This window comes from Xenopus laevis, chromosome 3L (genome assembly GCF_017654675.1).
Source record: "Xenopus laevis strain J_2021 chromosome 3L, Xenopus_laevis_v10.1, whole genome shotgun sequence".
NCBI classification, from domain to species: domain Eukaryota; kingdom Metazoa; phylum Chordata; class Amphibia; order Anura; family Pipidae; genus Xenopus; species Xenopus laevis.
Window position 1 is genome coordinate 147618101 of NC_054375.1, and position 20443 is coordinate 147638543.

A 20443-nucleotide genomic window follows, 5' to 3' on the forward strand; every position below is an offset into this window, starting at 1 on the left:
TCCAGCCCTGCAAATGGTCTTCATTTTTTCTACTTTTTGAATTATTTGCCATTCCCCTCTGCCTTTATTCAAACTTAATGTCAAATGCTGACTGGTATCTAGGGTCGATGACCTGGGCAACCAAAAACAGACCCAGTAATAAATAAACCTCTTTTCTTTTAACAACGGCCAATGTTGAATCTTTCAATAGGGAACAAACTGACAAAGGCAAAGCCGCGAGAGATTCAGCTAATGAGATTCCCTAAACCTCCTGTTTTTCTCCTCACGGTGATCTCATTCTCCTGCAAAATAATAGGGTAGCAAACTCTTTTAACGAGTCGCCTAAAATCAGCGCCACACCCCACATATTATTGGAACACACAGTTTTCTTTCAAACGGTAGAGACATTTCTGAAAAACATGATAAAACAATGAAGCCACTTTTATTGTCTGTCTGCGCCTCGCTCTGTTTATTTCAACTAATTCCTCGCCTACGTTGAATTTTCACTTTTAACTTACACTTTTAACACATACATTTCATGTTGGGACAGTAATAGAATGTGGGTTCTCACGAGACAAGGGGCACCGGCACCATCTCTCCCTACTATACCTGCTATTCTACTATACCTGCTATCCCACAGTCACACTCCCTTCCCAGAGACTATTATCCACTGTTACTATAGGCACCATCTCTCCCTACTATACCTGCTATCCCACAGTCACACTCCCTTCCCAGAGACTATTATCCACTGTTACTATAGGCACCATCTCTCCCTACTATACCTGCTATCCCACAGCCACACTCCCTTCCCAGAGACTATTATCCACTGTTACTATAGGCACCATCTCTCCCTACTATACCTGCTATCTCACAGTCACACTCCCTTCCCAGAGACTATTATCCACTGTTACTATAGACACCATCTCTCCCTACTATACCTGCTATCCCACAGTCACGTTTCCTTCCCAGAGACTATTATCCACTGTTACTATAGGCACCATCTCTCCCTACTATACCTGCTATCCCACAGTCACACTCCCTTCCCAGAGACTATTATCCACTGTTACTATAGGCACCATCTCTCCCTACTATACCTGCTATCCCACAGTCACACTCCCTTCCCAGAGACTATTATCCACTGTTACTATAGGCACCATCTCTCCCTACTATACCTGCTATCCCACAGCCACACTCCCTTCCCAGAGACTATTATCCACTGTTACTATAGGCACCATCTCTCCCTACTATACCTGCTATCTCACAGTCACACTCCCTTCCCAGAGACTATTATCCACTGTTACTATAGACACCATCTCTCCCTACTATACCTGCTATCCCACAGTCACGTTTCCTTCCCAGAGACTATTATCCACTGTTACTATAGGCACCATCTCTCCCTACTATACCTGCTATCCCACAGTCACACTCCCTTCCCAGAGACTATTATCCACTGTTACTATAGGCACCATCTCTCCCTACTATACCTGCTATCCCACAGTCACACTCCCTTCCCAGAGACTATTATCCACTGTTACTATAGGCACCATCTCTCCCTACTATACCTGCTATCCCACAGTCACACTCCCTTCCCAGAGACTATTATCCACTGTTACTATAGGCACCATCTCTCCCTACTATACCTGCTATCCAACAGTCACACTCCCTTCCCAGAGACTATTATCCACTGTTACTATAGACACCATCTCTCCCTGCTATACCTGCTATCCCACAGTCACACTCCCTTCCCAGAGACTATTATCCCACTGTTACTATAGGCACCATCTCTCCCTACTATACCTGCTATCCCACAGTCACACTCCCTTCCCAGAGACTATTATCCACTGTTACTATAGACACCATCTCTCCCTACTATACCTGCTATCCCACAGTCACACTCCCTTCCCAGAGACTATTATCCCACTGTTACTATAGGCACCATCTCTCCCTACTATACCTGCTATCCCACAGTCACACTCCCTTCCCAGAGACTATTATCCACTGTTACTATAGGCACCATCTCTCCCTACTATACCTGCTATCCCACAGTCACACTCCCTTCCCAGAGACTATTATCCCACTGTTACTATAGACACCATCTCTCCCTACTATACCTGCTATCCCACAGTCACACTCCCTTCCCAGAGGGGATTCTTGTTCCATTGATACTATAGGCATCATAACAACAAAATGTACTGATGTATTTAAGTCAGGGGTGCCCAAACTTTTTGTAAGGAGGGCCAGATTTGGTGAGGTGAAAATGTGTGGGGGCCAACATTCAGCGGGACATTCTTTGAGGCAAGGAGATATGTGGTGGTGGGACAAGGTTGGGAGCGATTAGTAGCAGTGGGAGCAGGATGGCTGGGTGCACTTTGTCACAAATCTGATACCATCTTTGCTGAAAATCTTTCGGTAGGAGAACATTGACCACATTTTGAAAGTGGATGCAGGACGTATTGGTGCCAATCAAAGCTAAGGAGCAGTTTTAGATGCCATTATTTTTACACTGCCATTTTTCAGGGAAATGACTACACCGTCCTAAACCCACACAGGGTACCAGTACGATGGTGAATGTTACTTTCCCAGACCACACCTCCCCCTCACTCACTGGCTAAATGGGAAAAGGAAGGTGGTGTCTCCTAGTCACGCCGAACCCTGTACAAAACAGTTGCCGACAGGTTGGCTGATGATCTGTGGGGCCAGACTTTTGGTTTCGTCACCCAGTGACATTGTGACGTCACTGCGTGCAGCCGTTGCGACAAGAAGCTCTGCTCATCTCTGCTCAGGCTGCGGGCCAGTCTAAAATTGAGAATATGTCGCAATTGGCCCGCGGGCCGTAGTTTGGACATGCCTGATTTAAGTTTTTACCCATTTTTACTCTTTACGTCCAATTTTTTGTCAGTGTCTCTGTAGCATCTGAAGTAATGATGTAATGACCAGTCTCAGTCTTCCAAAAAAGAAGATGTGTTAAGGTATCTTTTCTCCAGCTGATATGTTACTTTCCTTGCCACATAAGTGACTGTCATTAGGTCCATGTTATACTACGTAAGAATGACCTTTAATAAAACGACATGCGTCACCGCCATGACATTTGTGTCCCATGTTGTTATCTGTAAGGAAATAGGGTGCTCAGACTTGGTACAATCACATCCTGCTATTGTATAAGGCTGGGGCTGGGCCTATAGTTCCTGGTTCCTATTTCATAGAGCCACACTCTCCAACCACATCTTTTGACTGTATTTTAGGATGAGATTGGTGTTTGTGAAGATTCTCATTTATCCAAGTCATGGTGTATCAGGTGCAGCTCTAAGCACAAACCCCCAACCAATCCCTACATCACAACCCTCCACAAACACCACCAGATTTAGTCCACTAGTGGGTGGTGTCCAGTGGTGCCACCTTAAAGCTAAAGCCTAAGATGGCCATAAACATTCAGATTTTCTTTCATATCGGATGAACAATCGTTCGGTGCCATCTACCAACCAAATAAAGCCAGCCCAGATGCTCTTGGGTCTGTATTTAGAAAATAATTGACCTCAGGGCCATTTCAACTAAAGACAAGGTGAATAACTTGCCTCCGGCAGCACTTTACAAGGGGCCGCACATTTGCCCTCATTCGCTTTGGTTTGCTTATTGGACTTAACTGCCATGGGGGGCAGAGCCAAACGTGCTTGATTTTCCAGTCTGTAAATTATTTTCATGTGCCAATTCTAGACTTAAGGAAACTATAGGTCTCTATAAAAAGATATTGCATAAAACAGCTCATGTGTAAAACCCTGCTTCATGTAAATAAACCATTTTCATAATAATATACTTTTCTAGTAGTATGTGCCATTGGGTAATCATAAATAGAAAATTGCCATTTTAAAAAATAAGGGCCGCCCCCTGGGATCGTATGATTCACGGTGCACACAAACATACCAACAAACTATACTTGTAGGTCACATGAGCCAATTAACAGACAGAGTTCTGTCTTTTGCTTCCACACTTCTTCCTGTTATAGTAAGAGCTGCAGTATTTCTGGTCAGGTGATCTCTGAGGCAGCACACAGACCAACTCAAAATGGCGGCTCAAGGCAAGAGATGTAAAAGGGCAATATTTACTAAAATATATATTCCAGTTTGGTAAGATTCTTTAATATGCCACTTAATATGATATAAACTATCTGTTGCTTAAATGTTCATTTTGGGGGTATAGTTTTCCTTTAAGGTGACCATACACTTTAAGATTCTCTTGTCTGGTGAGGTTGCTAAACAAGCGGATCTTTCCACTATATGCCCATCAAAGGCAGGACGATATTGGACTAATCCTCACATTCGGCCCTAGGGCCAAACAATTGGATTAGAACTATGGCAATTGGCGCTGATGGGACAAGGACTGCATCAAATAGCCGATGTGCAAGGGAAAATCAAACCTGCCCGATCAATATTTGGTTGATTTTTGGCCAGATATCGATCAGGGAGGCCGTCGGAACGCCCCATACACGGCAGATAAACTGCCTATGATTAAGTATCTGAATTAAATGAAACGCGTCTGGCTGTATCCTTGTGTACTGAAATAAACTTCTAATGATTTGGCAAATCTGCCTGGAGGATTGGTCTTTGGAAGTTCCTGCTTTTTTTTCTTTCTCTACAAGCTGCAGAATCAGTCTAAAGGGCCGATATCGGCAATTTAAATCTGCCCATGTATGACCACCTTTAGACGCTAAACTCTGATTTATCTATGATGTGAGATAACTAACCCAATTCACTCTCTACCTCCTTTTTCTCCTTACTATGCCCAGCCAAGAACCCACCTATCCTATTCTGCCATTCCATCTCCTACTTCCCAAGTAAAGGTGGCCATACACGGAGAGATCCGCTCGTTTGGCGATGTCACCAAATGAGCGGATCTCTCTATCGGGCTGATCCAATCGTGGGCCCTAAAGCCCAACGATCGGATCCTAACGAATGGGAACAGGCTGGTCGGATCGCGGGACCGCATCAACGAACAGATGCGGGCGCGATCCGACGGGATTTTTAGTCCCATCTGATCGAGATCTGGCCAGCCAGTCGGGGGGCCCCATACACGGGCCAATAAGCTGCCGGCAGCTGTATGGCCCGTGTATGGCCACCTTTACTGTAATCTTCCCCTTATCTGTCTTCTTTTCTCACATCATCTGCTCCATGTCCAACTCTTGGGGTCCCCCACCAGTGGCTGCCAAGTGAGCCATCTATCTTTTTCCCCAGGTTTGCAGTCCCTCCGCCAGTGTTGATCCCTTTAGATCAGGGGTCCCCAACCTTTTTTTACCCATGAGCCACATTTAAATGTAAAAAGAGTTGGGGAGCAACACAAGCATAAAAAAAGTTCCTGGGGTGCCAAATAAGGGCTGTGATTGGCAATTTGGTAGGTTATATGTGGACTGGCAGTCTACAGGAGGTTTACTCACTAGCCAATGGTTGTGGACCACTGATTTAGATTCTAGAACTCATTTACTAAATGTAAAACCTACTTGTATCTGGTAAGGTTGCCACAAGGTCTCCGGAACGTGACAAGACCCCCTCTCGCCTGTTAATACTCATGCTGATAACAATTGCTACCACAAATTCATACGTTTTTTTTTTTATTATTCAACACCTTTTGATTTTTAGCATTCTCTTAACACTTATTTCACAAGCAACAGCCGAGTGTGGTTTGGAAGAAGAGAACATGAAACATTAGCCACAGAGGCAGAGAAAGGAAACTGCAAGTGGCACCCAGCAGTGACTTGCCTCCCAGCAACTCTTTCTGTGCCTTTAGCAAATACCCCAGGGGCTAAGATCATGGTTATTTATCTATAGGATCAGAATCAGCAAAGTGCCCCAACAGCTGTGACAATATAGAAATTCTCCAGAACTGTTTGTAGCCCCCACCTGTGGATACAATTAATCCCCCTACTCTAATGTAACCTTGTAACTCCCAGCATCCCCGTATCAGCTAAGTTGGGCAGGAAGGAACTGTGTGACTTGTAGTTCTACAGCGCCTAAAGGTAAGATTCTTTTGGAGCTGTTTGTATATTGTTTTTTTCTTCTTGATATTTGCATTTCATCGACAGGATGTTGGAGCTTTATCTCCCGCCTCTCAGGACTCAGAATTTCCTCCTCTAGTCTGCATGGCTGATGGATTTTCTGTTTTTTCCTCCTATTTACCCCAACGTTCAAGTGGGAAGTGATAAATAGAATAAATAAAGGTTTCTCTGAGTGCGTGCCAGCAGTCTGTACTCACGCTATATATATGCAAACCTTCCCCAATCCCAGATAAGGTAAATAGTTCCAGCGGCTTCTAAATCTAATCAAACAGGCACAGGCTTAGGGCATCTAGTCTCATATCAATAAGAATTTATTTAAAGGTTATCATTTAGCTACTAAACTTAGTAACTCAAGTGCAGGCACAAGGTGCATTTTATTGTCCATAACACAGACAGGAGGGAACTATGGGACATGAGTCTGCCCCTCCCACTGCAGGGTGATACAGTGACACAGACAGGAGGGAACTATGGGACATGAGTCTGCCCCTCCCACTGCAGGGTGATACAGTGACACAGACAGGAGGGAACTATGGGACATGAGTCTGTCCCTCCCACTGCAGGGTGATACAGTGACACAGACAGGAGGGAACTATGGGACACGAGTCTGTCCCTCCCACTGCAGGGTGATACAGTGACACAGACAGGAGGGAACTATGGGACATGAGTCTGTCCCTCCCACTGCAGGGTGATACAGTGACACAGACAGGAGGGAACTATGGGACATGAGTCTGTCCCTCCCACTGCAGGGTGATACAGTGACACAGACAGGAGGGAACTATGGGACATGAGTCTGTCCCTCCCACTGCAGGGTGATACAGTGACACAGACAGGAGGGAACTATGGGACATGAGTCTGTCCCTCCCACTGCAGGGTGATACAGTGACACAGACAGGAGGGAACTATGGGACATGAGTCTGTCCCTCCCACTGCAGGGTGATACAGTGACACAGACAGGAGGGAACTATGGGACATGAGTCTGTCCCTCCCACTGCAGGGTGATACAGTGACACAGACAGGAGGGAACTATGGGACATGAGTCTGTCCCTCCCACTGCAGGGTGATACAGTGACACAGACAGGAGGGAACTATGGGACATGAGTCTGTCCCTCCCACTGCAGGGTGATACAGTGACACAGACAGGAGGGAACTATGGGACATGAGTCTGTCCCTCCCACTGCAGGGTGATACAGTGACACAGACAGGAGGGGGTGTAGTACTTGTAAATGAGGCTTTATGGCAATGTAATGTACTAGCCCAGGTACAAGTGTGACTCCTCAGCAGTGCAAGGGTTAAAGTTGACGTTTGGGCCTTGGGGTGACACAGAGACCCAGGAGAACACGTGAGCCCTTGGCATGTTTGAGTCCATGACGTCTCTCCTCACATCTGTCAGTACGGGGAATAGTTTGTATTCTGTGCCGGATTCCTTTGAAGGGCTTGCGCATTCCCTGATATTGAGCCTTTCATCTGGGCTTTGTGCAGGGATATCAGTGTAAAATTAGCCCTAAGTTGTAGAATGTCGGAGCCAAGGGCTTTAGACAGCTGAACATATTAGAGGGAGTCCAACGGGGGCTGACTGGGCTCTAAAGAGAAGAGGAACAAGGACAGGCTCTTCAATGGCTCTTCAATGGCCTAATGCTAAGTACTAATGCTCTCATATCATATATCATATGTGCCTAATGCTTGTATTATACGGTTAATTACTTTCATTATTCCACTTGGCATATGTGACATACAAACGGCTAACAGCTTCAGACAGCCTGCTTGCCCAATAACCATGCGGATCTAGGTGTGTCAGTGGCTACCAGCTCAATGCCTGTGGGCTAGATGTTGCCTATAAGGGATTTGTATGGTCACCAATCCGCTCAAGGGCTTTAAAGAGTTTGTATCAATTCAGCCCTCAAATATGAGTAATTACACTGAATAACTCCATAGGGAATCTTGTACCTACATGGAGGGGGAAGGAGAAAGTTATATGGGGTGTGTTATAGTGAAAGGATCTGAATAGAAGAGGATCTGGGTGAAGAAAAAGAAAGCAGGAGGATTGGTTCAAGTATGGGACCTGTTATGCAGAATGTTTATGGCTTTTCAGATAACGGAACTTTCAGTAATTTGGATCTTCATACCTTAAAGAGATACTCACACCAGAAATTAAACCTTTAATTTTTTTTTACATCTATCATAATGTTGTCTTAGCATGTTATATATAACTTTGCCATAAATGTATTTACAGATGCTTTTACATTACCCATCTGATCCCCAATGTTCCTGTATGAGGGGGCTGCCATATTTGAGCTTCAGGAGTCCGTTAGCATTAGAAACTCTAACTGACATGTTGAGAAGGGACAGTCAGGTTGGCAAAACAGTCAGGTTTAGGAACTTCAAGTAACAATTACTTCACAAAAAAACATCAGTGAAAAACGATGATAATTTTGATGTACATTAATATTTTGAATAATAATTTTTTAGTGTCAGTATCACTTTAAGTCTAATAGAAGATTAATCAAGAAGGATTAATTATAGTTTGGATCAAGTACAAGGTACCGATTTATTACTGCAGAGAAAAAGGAAATCATTTTTTAAAATTTGGATTATTTGGATAAAATGGAGTCTATGGCCTTTCAGTAATTCAGAGCTGGATAACGGGTTTACAGATAACACATCCAATAATTGTACAAGAAAAGGGAAAATAAAAAAGGGAAACAAGAGAGACAAATGGGGCAAGAGAAGAAAAGGGTAAATCAGAAAAGAACATGGGAGAGAAAAGTGTAGAGTGGAAGAAGGAACCAGAAAGGAGTGTATGATATGAAAGTGGGAAAGAAGAGAAAGAGATGAAGACAGTAAATAAAAGGGGGCAGAAAAAGGGAATGTGGAGATCAAGGGGAGAAAGGGAGGAGGGAAATGGGAAAAGCATATGATGAAAGAAAGGAAAGTAATAGAGAAAAGTCAAATATTCAGAGTAGATGAGAAATGGTGGAAGAAGGAGAAAAAGACAGGAGGAAAGGAAGATAGAGGCAACAGAGAAGAAAACTGGCAAAGAAAAAGACATTAAGAAATAGCAGAAAGAACAGAAGGAAAGGAAGGAGATGGCTGTCTTAAAATCCTGACATGGCTACATGAAAACAGGGATCTGGGTGCACTAGAGACGCCGCTATAGGTAAGTGCGTCTAAGCTCTGCTGTGTACCAGTTGCAGGGTCACCATCAGAAATCACAGGGACCCACACAACTAGTTTAGCAGGACCTCCCCCCATTGCTCACCTGGGTCCCTGGGGAGAGTGTCCTGCCAACACATACCAATATTATACCAATATATACCAATATACTACCAGTGGGCTGGGACACCAGGGGCCCACCCAAAAACCTTAGACCAGGGGCCCACTCTCAGTATTATTATTCTTCTTCTCTTCACTCAACCTCTATTCTCCTAGTATTTTTTGTTTACATCCTATAATCTATTATTCCAACTACTTAGCTTCTTTATCTCGTAGGAATAGGAAAGGCCATGAAAAAGCTCAAATGTTTTGCATCATGAGGGCCCACTGACACCTGGGCCCACCAGGAGTTTTCCTGGTACCCAATGGGCCAGTCCGACTGTACACTACGATTGCAGCAATTCTACAGGAGATAGATAATGGAGCATCTATGTGGGGCTGCAGGGGGTGCATTACTCCCAGAATCCTCTCTGCTCCCCTGTAAATTCCCAGCTGTGTCCATCAGCTGTTTAGCCCACCTCCCATTTTACTTTCTGGCCTCATTGATTCGCCCTGGAGTGAATTTCAGGGGTGGCAGAAAGCATTAAGGGGTCACGGGCAGCACATTAGAACAACAGCTGGGACGAGAGGTCCCTTTGATTGAAGATGGAGCCTATAAATCCTGGCAGCAGATCAGTCATCTCTCCACATCATGCAATGTACAGTGTTTGTGTTGCGGCTGTGGGTGATGCAGGCTCTGTATGTACATGAATGGTAACCGGGGTATATGTAAACATTTTTATTGCAGCATTTAATTATATCCAATTATAATAAATTATATCTTGTAACTTCATCCTGTCAACTCACTTACACAAGTTATTATTTCCACTTCTAACCATATTCAGTCATTAGAACTCAAAGACCACCAAAGATTTAAAGGCACCATGCCAAGTGCACTAAACAAAAGAAATAGTAAACGAGGGGCATGTCCTTAAGGGATACTGTCATGGGAAAGATGTCTTTTTCAAAATGAATCAATTAATAGTGCTGCTCCAGCAGAATTTTGCACTGAAATCCATTTCTCAAAAGAGCAAACAGATTTTTTTTTATATTCAATTTTGAAATCTGACATGGGGCTAGACATCTTGTCAATTTCCCAGCTGCCCCAAGTCATGTGACTTGTGCTCTGATAAACTTCAATCACTCTTTACTGCTGTACTGCAAGTTGGAGTGATATCACCCCTCCCTTTCCCCTCCCAGCAGCCAAACAACAGAACAATGGGAAGGTAACCAGATAACAGCTCTCTAACACAAGATAACAGCTGCCTGGTAGATCTAAGAACAACACTCAATAGAAAAATCCCATGTCTCACTGAGACACATTCAGTTACACTGAGAAGGAAAAACAGCAGCCTGCCAGAAAACATTTCTCTCCTAAAGTGCAGGCACAAGTCACATGACCAGGGGCAGCTGGGAAATTGACAAAATGTCTAGCCCCATGTCAGATTTCAAAATTGAATATAAAAAAATGTGTTTGCTTTTTTGAGAAATGGATTTCAGTGCAGAATTCTGCTGGAGCAGCACTATTAACTGATGTGTTTTGAAAAAACATGTTTTCCCATGACAGGATCCCTTTAGGCAGGTGCAGTTAGGATTGGTGTGGTTAGTAGGTAAGGCAACAGTAGGGCAAGATGCCACTAAAGATAGCCCTGGACTTGCGTGCACACGTAGCCACAACATAGTAACACAGTAGGCAGAGTTGTAAAAACACACAAGTCCAACAACGTTTGCCAATTTAGCTAATACAAGGGCAGCAGACCCAACAGGTGATACTTGGGGTCAAGATTATAGAGCGGAGTCTTGACTGAAGCTGTAGAGTGGTGCCTCTGTACGGCTCACAGTCTTCTAGTTATAGATAAGAATATGGATGTACCAAATCCAGGATTCAGTCTTTTTCAGCAGGACTTAGTCCTGGCTGAACCGAATCGGAATCCCAATTTGCATATGCAAATTAGGGGCAGGGAGGGAAATCACTTAATTTTTTGTCATAAAACAAGAAAGTATAAAATGTTTTTTCCACTATTTCCATTCCTGTCCCTAATTTGAATATGCAAATTAGCATTCAGATTCAATTAGGTATTCAGTCAAACCTTTCATGAAGGATTCAAGGATTTGGTCGAATCCATATAGTGGATTTGGTGCAATCAATAGATAAGAGCCTGACAGAAGTCAGCTAGGGTTGCCACCTTTTCTGGAAAAAAATACCTGCCTTCCTATATTCTTGCCGTATTTTCCTATTCATAGCATTAGCATCAAGCATAATTTTTCTATTGGCCGGAGGTGGGGGCGGGCCGTGACATAAACGGGGAGGACCGTGGCATAAAAGGGGTAGGCCATGATGTAAAAGGGGTTGGAGCCACATTGCACTGTGGCCAGAAGGCGGGTTGAGGAGCCACCTTGGCAGAGAAAAGTTAAGTTTCGAGCAGATTGGGGGTGAGCCAATGGCTTTTGTTAAGGGTATTACAAATTTACCGGCAACTACATTGGCAGGTGTTGCCAGGTGGCAACCCTAAGTGAAAGTCTACTAAAATTAATCTAAACATTAAATAATAGGCTGGTTTTGCTTCCAATAAGGATTAATTAAATCTCAGTTGGGATCAAGTACAAGCGACTGTTTTATTATTACAGAGAAAAAGGAAATCATTTTTAAAATGTAATACTATTTGGTTAAAATGCTATAGGGATACTAAACTCTATAGTTAGTATAGATATGTGTATATATAATATATGTGAAGGTAGGGAGGGGTGTGTGTATGGATGCTGGGATTTCATTTGCAGGGGCTGAACTTGATGGTCTTTTATCAACCTGATTTACTTATGTAACTACATTATGTAACTATATAAAATTAAGTCTATGGGAGACGGTCTTCCCGTAATTCTGAGCTTTCTGAATAATGGGTTTCTGTAGAATGGATCCCATACCTGTAGTTAGAATTGGATGGAGTCATTGTACAAGGCAGTAGATAAGAATGGGACTGAGTAATTATATAAGACAACAGTTAGAAACAAGAGAGAGTAGTTGTTTGAGGCAGGAGTAGTTGTATGGGAAGGGAGGTACGAGGAACAATAGTGAGTAATTGTGCACAAGTGATTAAACAATGCACAGTCAGAAACAAAAGACAGAAGGAAAAAGTAGTACAGAGATGAGTAATGAGCAATGAGTAATTGTAGAGGCCGTGCATCAAGGGAGGATATGATTGTATATGATTTGCACAATGACACAAGGATAAGTATTTTATAGGAAGCGTCCCCTGGTGTCTCTGTGCTACTCACAACTAGAACTGATCAATGTCATGCACTTCAGTCTCCCATTAAAATGCCTGCTCCAGCTGTTCCTAGGGGATCAAAGGGAATAGCGACGGAAAAGACCAAACAGATTGATATTTGGGGATTACTCATGCTCTGATATGCCATTGAGCCTGCATCTATTCGAAGCATTTCAGGCTTGTGGCCCCTCCTGATGGAGAAAAAAGAAACACTGAATTCATTCCTGAATTGCAAACACCCACAGTTGGTTGATTTAGTTTATATTATGGATATTTATAGGCCAGTTTTCTGCCTGCCACATGTGCTACATAAGGATCTGAGAGGGGAAGGCAAGATGGAATTGGGCTGGGTGGGGATAGAACCAAGTCATGACAAGGTCAACTCTCCAGGTCACCGAGAAAGAGCTGGAGGTCCTGCTGGGCACTTGGGATTCCAAGTCGAAATGTTTTGGGGGCAAAGGTGAAGGCAGTAACTGGATGACAGGCTGCAAGGCAGAAGGCCCTTCCGTACAGCTGAGAAAATCAAAATCCGTAGGCAACTGTCAGCACCAACCGCCAGCTGTGTGTTTGTATTATAAACTTGACCATGAAAAACCAATGGAAAATGTACCCACATTGCAGTGTTTCCCCCTGCTGTCCACAAGCTCTAGGGCAGACACCTCAAATACTGATGAACTTTCCATTGACAATTGACTAGGGTGCCATTGCTCTTGGGCATCTGTATTGGTCACAATCAGTGTTGGAGTGGGGAATCTACTGGCCACAGTCCTTAATACATTAGCCCACAAATTGAATTGACTCCCTCCTACCTGACCTGCAACAATTTTACCCACAATCAAATATACTAATCATGAATAGTGATATATCCCCCTCTCCCTCGGCCGGCTGCCTCCATAGTTACAGAACTAGCGGTGCACAGACAGGAGAAGTATGTGTTTAGCAACCCCCTCGCTGTTTCACCATAGGCCATATGCCTCTTTTGGCTCCCCTAGTTGTGGCCCTATGTACAGCCATAGAAAGCCAAATGTATGTGTCTGATGCCAGGGCCCTTCCATAGATTTCCATGGGTCATGGACTAGTTGAAACCCTGGCCTTAGACTCCATGACAAGGGCACAAGGGGAATCATATGCTGGTGGAAAAGCTCCCAAAACGACATATAATAGTGGAGACCTAAGGGCAACTCAGCTGGTAAATGGAAAAAATAAGGTCACTCCAGACTTACCCCTCCTCTATAATCACCGTAGTACAGTTCCGAATCCCGGGTGCACTGCCACTGTAATAAGCCATACTTGAGCAAAAAAAAGGTGGCTCTCCGGTTAAAAAATGGTGGTTTGTTGAAACACCATCTTTTATCCATCGCAATAAACCACCATCTTTTATCCGGAGTGCGGCCTTTATTTGCTCAAGTAAGCTGGTAAATGGTATATGGAAAATCTTAGCTATGAGGAAAGACTGGCCAAATTGGGGATGTTCACTCTGGAGAAGAGGAGCTTAAGGGGTGATATGATAACTATGTATAAATATATAAGGGGATCATATAATAATCTCTCTAATGCTTTATTTACCAGTAGATCTTTCCAGCTGACACAAGGTCACCCATTCCGATTAGAAGAAAAGAGGTTCCGCCTAAATATTCGGAAGGGGTTTTTTACAGTGAGAGCTGTGAAGATGTGGAATTGTCTCCCTGAATCAGTGGTACAGGCTGATACATTAGATAGGTATAAGAAGGGGTTGGATGGGGTTTAGCAAGTGAGGGAATACAGGGATTTGGGAGATACCTCATAGTACAAGTTGATCCAGGGACTGGTCCCATTGCCCATGACAGTCATGAAGGAATTTTCCCCTTCTGAGGCAAATTGGAGAGGCTTCAAGTGGGTTGTTTGCCTTCCTCTGGATCAACTGGCAGTTAGGCAGGTTAAATTAGATTTTAAAGGTTGAACTTGATGGACGTGTGCCTTTTTCAACCTAACTTAGTATGTTACTATGCTACTATGTAGAACATCTGGACTTCTCAACCAGCTAAAAAGTGTGAGCCTCAGCCTCAGACATTATTATATTTTGTTACTAAGGGAGGTGGAGGAAGGAGAAGACTAAGTGACCCAGGTCACCGGGTTCCTCAAATGTCTGGTGTGACCTGGGATAACCTATTATTGCACGACCGCGGCACCTCGTTCGCACCACAAGTTATGTGCACAGGATGTGTGATAGGGAATCCAAAGTTCGGGTCACTGATATATGAAGGGGATGTGCGGCTTATGGAGAAGTCAATGAACATGGAGCAATAGCGAGCGCTAATGAAGTCTACTCGTGTCAGGAAATGGGCAGAACAGATGCTGCAGATCTTATCTCACAACCCATGCTTATGCGGAATTAACTTCACTCTGTGGCTGTCTGATAACAACAAAGGGGTTAACTCAAACTGTAAGCCGTTCCGAGAACTTCATGCAATAAGCTGGATATGTTCTAGGGCACTTTAATGTAACTGCGGGTTTTGGTTTTTCAAGCCTTGGGTTATGAAGTCTGTAGAGATGGAGCTCTTAAGTCATCACTCGAAGGCTGTTTGGATAAAATTCTCAGACTCCAGTCAAGTATGGTGGCCCTTTGGCCTGAGTCCTAACCACTAGGAAGTCACCTTCATCTCTGTGTAAACTACAACTCTGTGCAACACTCGGGCCCAGACTGGCTAACTGTGCGTTCTGCAAATGCCAGAGGGACTGCTGGAACATGCCATAGACAGTCACTATATATTGGGCTGGTGGGGTGCTGTTTGGGCCTCTGTGTACTTGAAATTCCAGGGCCTATTTTGAATGTCAGTCCAGACCTGGCAACGCCCACAATGAGACTTCAAGTCCCAGAATCCATCTCTTCACAATGGAATAAGGTGAGAAAGGGGATTCATTATGCTGTGAGCCTATAGGATGATGGAAACTGGTTCCTACGAGTATCATGGCTTCCTTTCAATCTGTAGAATCATGTATCCTTAATCATGTTCCACTGACCTGTTATAAACCATACACTTCCTAATGTAACTGGACTGGCCTACAGTTTGGGGTGACTGGGGGGGAGAACTGAATACATTTATATTACTTTTAACTCTTCTCAATTGCCAGAGGCTGTGAGCCCCCCCAGGACTACACATTAGTGAACTTCGGCATTTCAATGGAACCTGTTAGCATATGTGTAGGATTTACCCTGCAGAGGTATTCTGTAGTAATGCATCGCTCCCAGTGGGTATAAATTGACTGCACGTGTTCAATAGAGAAAACCTGAGCTGAAGGAAGTAATATGGTAGCTCCTATTTGTCCCTACAAATGCAAATGATTGGAATAGAAATGTGCTGTGCCTGCAAGCTATGTCTTTTTATGAGAAACTAAAGTTAAACTACATATAAATACAATATATTGTGCTTTAAATGTGCCCAAGCACTGGTTGATAGCATTGTGTGCTAGGCATTGAGATGATGTTCTGTACCCTCTTTGTAAAGCAATAAGTGCTATATGTCAGCACTTCATAAATAAAGAGTAATCATCTCTCATGCATAGAGTAGTTCCCCTTTCTTGCACAGAATAAAGCTAGCCCAACCTATATTTAAGTCTGGCCTGTGGCTAAAAGGGAAGAATTTCTAGGCCGGGGAACCTATAATTTAGTCTATGACCTCAGCTGGTTAGACTTATTTGGGTTTTTATTTTCCATTGAAATGGCTTGTAATTATACCTCGCTCCAATAAAGAAAATACTATAGTATTCAGTAGAACTGCGTACAATAAGAGCTTAACCCTTCTGAGACAGAGCACAGGCTTGGGGATATGTAGGTGTAGCCCTAGGAGACTTCTTTTTTACAAGGCAGTGCAGGAAGCAAAACTGCCATATTTCTGCAATCTTTCTCCCCTCCTCCAGATGCAGTGCCCTATTCAATAAAACTGCCTTCAATATGAACTTAGTGAAACGTGAGCTAAAAACCAAAATTAGAGAACCATGTTTAGGGCCACCATCCAGGGTAGGAGTAGGGTTGCCACCTGCCCGGTGTTTTACCAGCCTGGATGGTAAAAATGAAGCTTGATCCCAATGTTATTAATAGGGGAAATGCATAAAAATATAGGAAGGCTGGTATTTTTTTCATGAAAAGGTGGCAACCCTGGGTAGGAGTGGGCCAGTGAGACAACAGGGGAAAAAATCTGGTGGACCTGTAGACCCAGGCTCACTCCTTGCTCAATACTGTGGGCTCCCGATTGTGGAGAAGGTAAAATTGGCGCGGGAGGGTAGGGGCAGGTTGGTGTCAGGTTTGATATTGGCTGGAGCTCACATCTGGGATGGGGCTAGTGACAAGGGTGGGGGTGTTGAAGCTGGGAGGCCCTGAGGTGGCAGCCCCAGTCCTACACTGCCACCAACAGTCAAGTCATGGAGCCCCATAATACCTGCTGCCCACCTCACCCTCCAGGAGGTGGGTCCTCCTAACGATGAAGAACTGGGCTCCATTAAACAAAATGCCCAAACTGAATGACATGCCCTCTTACTCTCAGAATATGGTTACAATCTGCACAAACCCAACAGATCAAACTTCCATATAAACCACCTTCCTATGATTCTGTTTGTTCAGGTCCACAATGATAACTATGTACCTAATCTAAAATGAAGGACAATTAGAGGGTTAAGTCTAGTAACCCATAAAGACCAAAAAGAGTTTACCTTGCACAGTGATCCTCAACCAGTGACTTGCAAACACAATGTTACTCACCAACCCCTTGGATGTTGCCCCCCAGTGGCCTCAAAGCAGGTGCTTATTTTTGAATTTTGGTTGTATTAAAACCAGATGCACTGCCAAACAGAGTCTCCTGTAGGCTGCCAGTCAATATAGGCGCTACCAATAGTCAATCACAGTCCTTATTTGGTGGCACCCCCAAGAACTTTTCCATGCTTGTGTTACTCCCCAGCTTTTTTTAACATTTGAATTTGGCTCATGGGTAAAAAAGGTTGACTTGACTTTGAGTATACCAAGTGCCACACACCATTCTGCCTTTTGATTGGCTAATACTGTTACTAGGGCAGAGAAAACCTTGGCTGGAGCTGTGTATGGTTCCTATAAGCACTTTCCCCTTTCCTGACACTGGATCTGAACTGAGTGGGGAGCTGCACAGATATTTGCTGTATAGTCAGATTTAGGCCTCCTCATATTACCGATGAGACCTTTCCAGTAGCCACTCGCGGGGCAGGGATACGATTCTGTGGCCACATCTCTAACTCTGCTGTTATGTGTGGAATTACAATGGTGAACCACACGTTCGGCTCGTTGGTCTGGGGCAGGATTATGTCAGGCAATATTATTGCTGCTCATACTAACGGTGCACACACACCAGACACACACACCCTTTGTTTTCTTTCACTGGACCCAGGCTGATGGGTTCCTTCCACTGAGAAGGTTGATCCAATCTTGGTATTGACTTTATAGCACAGCTCTGAATGTCACCGCCTGCCCCTGATGTCAAGGCCTCCAACACATTACTCTGACGTCTGAATTCATCGCCCCCTTCTGGGAGTATCTGGATTTTGCCCCAGACAAAGGTAACAATCCTAGGGACAGGGTAGTGGTAACAGTCACCAGAAGTGTCTTCAATCCGCCCAAAACCCCAACCATTTCCAGCAAGTCCCCCTCCTTTTGGAATTTGCAGACTGGGGCTGTTTCACTTACACTGTGACTACTGGGCTGTATGTGGCAAGATGGTGCCCAGCTGTCAGACCTGCAAGTGAGGCAACAATGGTATAAGGCAGGGGTCCCCAACCTTTTTTCATCTGTGAGCCACATCCAAATGTAAAGAAAGTTGGAAAGCAACAAGCATGCAAAAAGTTCCTGGGGGTGCCAAATATAGGCTGTAACATTGGTAGACCCTATGCAGAATGGCAGCCAACAGGAGGCTCTGTTTGGCAGTACTCATGGTTTTTATGCAACCAAAACTTGCCTCTACACCAATAATTCAAAAATAAGCACCTACTTTAAGGCCACTGGGAGCAACATCCAAGGGATCAGGGAGCAACATGTTGCCACTGGTTGGGGATCACTGGTATAAGGCATACCCCCCCCCCCAATGGTCCCAATTAAGGGTTAGGTCTTAAGTGGATTGGTCAGACTCTGCCTAGCTAAAAAAAAGAGTTCATGTTCTCTTCACTTGTCTCCATTGCTCGTCTCAGAGTCACCATCTTTTTACACCATCCACACCCATCCACTGCTCGGTCTCATCCTAAACTTTCTTTATTGCTGCTCTTTACCTCTGGGGCTCCATCCCTGAATAACTCCGAAAGGAAAACTCTCACAATTCTACTTTCTTGAGCACTAAAACATTATTTTGTCTAGCCTAGTCCTGCACTGAGAGGTTCAACTTTAAGTTAATTTTAGTTTGTCATAAAATGGCTAATTCTAAGGCACTCTTCAGTTGGCATCCATTATTTATTTTCTATAGTTTTTGAATTATTTGCCTTCTTCTTCTTCTGACTCTTTCCCCCTTTAAAATGGGGGTCACTGATACCATCGAAAAACAAATTCTCTGTAAGGCTTTCTATTCAGTTCTCTCCTATTCATATTCCAGTCTCTTATTCAAATCAATGCATGTTTGCTAGGGTCATTTGGACCCTAAGAACCAGATTGCTGAAAAATCAAACTGGAAAGCTAAATAACTCAAAAACCACAAATATTAAAAAATGAAAAACAATTGCAAATTGTCTCAGAATATCCCTCTCTACATCCCACTAAAAGTTATCACAAAGGTATGAAAAAAAAGTATTTTTGTTTTTATTATAATACTGTGTACATTTCAGTATTGTTAATTTTACAGCGCTGTGTATCTTTGTATCGCTTTATTAAACAAATTTACACATATATACATTGGTGCCCTATTGTTCCCCGCACTCTATTTTGAGGTCAGATTACCAGATCATGTGAAAAATCCAGGAGGGATGGGGCACTTCTAGAAAGCTACATGTATTAGAAGATAAAGTGATGTGATTACCGTACTGATTGAGGCCCCAATATTGGCAGTGAGCCCTGTTTGTACCCCCTAAAGGCAACTCTGGCTCACTGCATTGTAAAGACAGTCGCACAGCATTGCTCCAACTGAACTACACCCCTCACAATAGGACGCTGAATGTTTCATTCTTCACAGCAGGACGACAGAGACAGACATTCCTGCTAAAAAGCTCTCGCCTCAAGGAGTGAAACATGTCCAACTCAGAGGTTAATCCACTGAAGCTAAACAGTGTCCGGTTTCTCTCCTACCCCTACAGTGTAACATTAGAGCCGGGAATGCTCCCTTTGGGAAATGCGGATTCCAGTTCCGAGGCGAGATCTGACGAGGGCATTGTCTGCCTATTACATGTCTGGCTGCTATTAAACCTGCCTTGCAAAATGCACATTGACTGCCCCTCAGTCTGTTTATGACAATGGGACCCCCTTTTTCTCGTAGCCTTGTTAGCGCAGTAGGTAGCGCGTCAGTCTCATAATCTGAAGGTCGTGAGTTCGATCCTCACACAGGGCATGATGCTTTTGGAAGACCTCCCTTTCTGTTGGGTTTATCAAGAAAACTGTCCCCTGAAATGACCATAATGTAGATATTTATGCACTGACCAAACCAGTAAAAGATGAATAACAATTGCCTTAATTCTACGATCCATGTTTCCTTTTGTGCTTCAGTCTAACGCTATTGTGACTGATCTATTTTGGCATCAGATGTGACATCTGTCAGGATCCTGTAAAGACATCAGCATTTTTGCTGTCCAACATTCAGTCATCCAGCCGAACATTCAGTTATTCCAGCCTTCGATAGCTCACCTGGTAGAGCGGAGGAATGTAGGTACATTGAAGCAATCCTTGGGTTTTACCAGAGGTTTTCATGCAAGCTACAACCACATGCAGCTTATA

General features: G+C 43.9%; 1 non-coding gene across 1 annotated transcript; it reads left to right on the forward strand.

Annotated features, from left to right (window-relative positions):
* The first annotated feature begins 19987 nt into the window (after window positions 1-19987).
* On the forward strand, window positions 19988-20060 carry trnam-cau. Its single transcript has one exon. It is a non-coding gene; the product is annotated as a tRNA-Met (tRNA).
* Window positions 20061-20443: the final 383 nt, after the last annotated feature.